At 46.6% G+C, this 4,505-nt stretch overlaps 1 pseudogene across 1 annotated transcript; it reads right to left on the bottom strand.

Moving 5' to 3' along the window:
* Positions 1-1,213: 1,213 nt before the first annotated feature.
* LOC308527643 (RNA-binding protein PNO1-like) lies at positions 1,214-1,957 on the bottom strand (annotated as a pseudogene). Its single transcript has one exon. The product of its transcript is annotated as an RNA-binding protein PNO1-like (transcript).
* Positions 1,958-4,505: the final 2,548 nt, after the last annotated feature.

Raw genomic sequence — 4,505 nt, forward strand, 5'->3', positions numbered from 1 at the left:
TCATCAATATAGTTCCCTGTGCATTGGTGAAAGGTATGCCATGTGGGCACTCCCAGAGTGGGCAATAGGACTCACATTACCAATCAACTCCAACATTACCACCACCATAAACTTTTGAACTGCTTCTTCATAATTTAAAACAAGGGAGAATGGGCATTTACATGTCACATAGAGTAGCACACCACCTCAGAGGTCAAACTCTCCCCTCACCTTTAGGGTCCTGCTGGGATTTGAGTCTAATCAAGGTAGCAACTGTCGCAAAAGAGCTCACTGTCTTTGTTACTCTGGTGTGCTTCCTCTTGAAAATTTTCTGTTCCCTGGCAAATTCTGAATTATTCGACTTTCCTCTTGTGTGGGTTATAACACTACCATGATCCATTCCAGTTTTTCTCATATCTGGCTTGAAACCTGTGACAAAATTAATCTCTTCATGCTGAGTTAGATCTCTGGGATACAAATCAAGTAAACCATCCATGTCCACTGTTCTGGAGCACTCAGAAAACTTTCAGAATGTCTGTGTCATCACCCCAGACATGGAAAGAGAACTCAGAAACCCCATTGGATTGCCACCACAGCTCCAACTCCTCCATTTAGTGTTACATGGCATAGCCCAGTATTTACTAAGTGTCTTGAGTGGAATCTGGATTAGAACTTGTTTTTTAACACTGAATGAATGATTTTCTTTTCTTTTTATTGTGATAAAAATTTTTAATTTTACAAGTGGCAAAATAGGTAGAAAGATTAGCCTTTTGGTTCACACAGTGTAGCCAAACTGCTGCTTATAACCTGATTCTAAAATAGTCACATCACCAGTACTGAGGGACATGATTCAGAGAGGTTTTCTGGGAATAGTTCTTTAATTACAACTCATAGGGAAGAAATGTTTATAAATCTATAATTTAAAAACAAATTCAAATAGAAAAATAATATTTCCTCCAAATAAGAGAACTAGAAATTATGCATGTAACTTAAAATAAGATAAATTGTACTTAATGGTTAAGTATAGTAATGGTCTGAAATTTTGATACTTAAATTATCCTCAAAACTGTTGAATGAATACTATCAAATTTTTCCTTTCGGGTTTATGCTTCTGGCTAAGAACTGACAGACTGAGGTTTAAAGTGACCAAAAATTCTTCACATGGTTTCTTGGGACCACTTGTAAGCTGCTTTTCTCTACAGTCCAAAGACAAGAAAAAGTCTCTGATTTGAAATCAGAATCGATCTGCTGTTCTGCTAGCCACAGCTCGAATATTGCCATAAACCTGTGATGGAGGATTTCCAGGATGAGGTTGCAGATGGCAGCTCTTGCCGTCTTGATGTTTTGGAAAGAGCCCAGGATGTGAGCTTCCACATCAGCTGGAACGATCCGCGTCCGCGTCCCATTCTCTGTGGTGGATTTGGCTTTTCCTCCTTTGCCAGCGATTCTCCCTACTGCCCTGGACAGGTGGTCTCCCTTTAGCGGCTTCACATCTGTACTTTCCAAGGACTCTAAGAAGAGGTCATCCAACCTAATGAGAGCAAGTGCATCCTCTACCTGAAACCCGAGAATAAAGGCTTTCACAAAATCGGCGGCTTTTGTCAGAGTGCTAACATCCTTGGTTTCTTTACAAGTCCTGATTTCTACCTTCCTCGATTTCAAGTTAAAGGAATCTGAAGTCCCAGATGTTCCAGGATGGGGGTAATTATCTTCATCCAGTTCTCTTTCAATGGCGTGTATCTGTTCGCTGGGACTGGAATTGTCCTTGTTTCTTTCCCAGCCAGGAACCCGTCCCCGGAGAGGGGCGGGAACACGGGCCTCTTCGCCGCCGGCCGGGCCTCCTCAGTGTCCATGCGGCTCGCATCCCGCCCTCCCCCGCCGCCGACAGCTCCTCCGCCTGCCTTTTCTTCGCCCTCCGGCCACCCTTGGGGGTGACCTGGGTGAAACCGTCCTCAGCCTCACCGCTCTGTGCCTCCATTGCTGCGGCCACCCTCCGGAATCCCCTTTCTTTTCTTTTTATAGATACAATTCCTCATGAACTGATGCCTAAGGCCCCACAGCTACCTGCTACGGCCCAGTCCTAACAGAAGCTCACGCTGATATTAGTGAGGAAAAGGTAAGTACGGAGAAATGTACTCATATTATTCCAGAAGGAAATAACATTGCTTATCAACATCATACAAATCCATCAGGAGGACAGGCCGTGACTGCTTCAATGTCACCAGGCCACAGGGAGCTTTCCATGAGTGAACAGGTCTAGGTAGAGACAGGGACTCCTTGTTTGACATTAGGGCCCAAGGCGTCACCTCATGTAACTACTTTGATCAGCCCAGGTTGGATCAGGTATGGCCCACACTCATTGATGTAGTCTTCCGTGCACGGCCCTTACTGACTCTGTGAGTGACATCACACCCAGGTCATAATGGACAGCTCAGGTTGCACGGTAACTTGGTGGCCCATGTTTAAGATTTGTTCTTTGTAACCCAGGAAATCCTGTGGGACAAGTCTCCGTCCATCCCCAGGGTGATGACAGCCCCTCACCCGGAATGTTTGCCCCTCTGGCTAGGACGACTTTTGACTAATGGGGATGGAAGCCACCAGCGATGCCCTGATGGACTCAGCCAGGGGCTGGAGCCATGGCCGCCCACAGGTCCGTGGGGAGCCAGGACACCTATGCAGCTTGGCCCCTAGTTACCTCTTCCCCAGCTCTCAGCAACCCAGGGAACCTTGACGATCAGATTTGCCAGCTTTCTACCATGAACCTTTCCAATTCTTCTCACTTCTGGCTTGGAATCATTGACCCAAATCTATACTCATGTCCTAAAGCTCTTTGTGCTCAATCTGAGTCTTGGCTATAAGTCATGTAAACAATCCATGTGTGCTGCTGTGGACAACTCAGAAATTTGTCAGATGGTCTATGTCATCACCACAGACATTCACAATGGAAGCCAGGAGAGCCATTGGATTGGCACAGCGGTCCTCACTCCTCCATCTAGTGATGTTGTCACTCAGTATTCATAAACTGCCTTGTTTGGCGGACTCTGGAGTTAGAAATTGGCTTTGTAACTCTTAATTTTCTTCTTTTCAGAGACACCAGTCCTCATTAACTGTCTGGTGGCTAACACCCTGCGGCACACCTGCTGCTGACAAGTCCAAACACAGGCTCCATCTCATCCTGAGTGAACCAAAGGTAAGTAAACAAGGATATGCTCGTGAGTGGGGCATCCTGAGCACCTGCACTGTGACTCACACACCGGCCTTCCCGAGGTCCCAGCCACCATCCCCATCTGCCGGGGACACTGGGAGGACCATCATGTCTGCTGCAGTGCATGGAGGGGGACACGCAGCAGCCTGCGCCTGTGACAGTGCCTGTCTTTTTCCGGGTTGAACTCAAAAGAAACAAACTTTCAGGTCATTCCATGGAGTCATATACCCAACTGAGGAGTAATCTGCCTCTAAAATCCAGAGGCCCCCCAGGCGCTGGTTCTCCATCTTGGTAGCAGGTGGGGCCAGATGCCAGCAATCATTGTTTACCTCAGACACCTGCCTGCCCCACAGAAGAGCACTGGACACAAACATATTTCACTGAGTAAGAATTCTGAATTTCAGTCAGATTTCTTCCTCAGCTACTGACTCTAAAAGTGGATAACTCTAGAGTAGTATTGTCCCACTCACTTGGCCCATTCTGCATAACGTCATCATTGTAACTGACCAGCAAGAAGTATTTCCTGTGGAAGAAAAGGGCAGTGAGGACCTTCAGCCTGTAGAGATGGCTCATCCCTGAGGGAAGATAATGAAGGTGTATGGGGGCCTTGCCACCTGAGAGAAGGCAAATTGGATTGAACTATGGAAACACGAGGAGGAGGCATTTGCCTGCACTGTAGGTGCATATGGAACAAGGTGATGGGGACTTTGAAGTTGCTCAAGCAAAGTAACCACATGGTGCAGCAGCGGCATAGGGTCTCCTGTAGTTAAGAATCGGTGAGTGCACTGCCACTCTCCAAGCTGTGTCTTCTCTCTCTCTCTTCGCCGTCTCCTCCTCCCCCTCCTCTTGCTTCTCATCCTTTTCTTACTCCTTCTATTTCTTCTAAGCCTTCTTTCCTCCTCCTCTACTCTCTCCATCTTTTCCTCCTCTCTCACTGGCTCCTGTCCAACCTCCTCCTCCTCTTCTTCCTTCTTTCTCTCAAGACAAACCAAACGCGTAATGAGGATGTGCCCAAATCCGCACTCCTGAATCTTGCAAATCCTTCATGGTGGCACAAATCTCTCGTATTCATCAGGCAGATGGTACAGCTTCTAACTTAATACTTGCACAGTTGCAGGCAGTTCTTATGGATTGGTTTAGACTTTCCACAGTTGTCTTGACTCATCGGTGATGAGCGTGTGGGATAAATCTGCTGGTGTAAGTATTTCAGTTATGCATTTTACAACCAGGAGCAACCGCAGAATGGGTGAGATCAAATTTGGACTTATTTCAAAATGGACCTGAGCTAAAATTCACTGGTCACTACCTGACCCTCAAAAGC

The sequence above is a fragment of the Myotis nattereri genome, assembly GCF_964212035.1.
Source record: "Myotis nattereri genome assembly, chromosome: 12".
In the NCBI taxonomy this organism is placed as follows: Eukaryota; Metazoa; Chordata; class Mammalia; order Chiroptera; family Vespertilionidae; genus Myotis; species Myotis nattereri.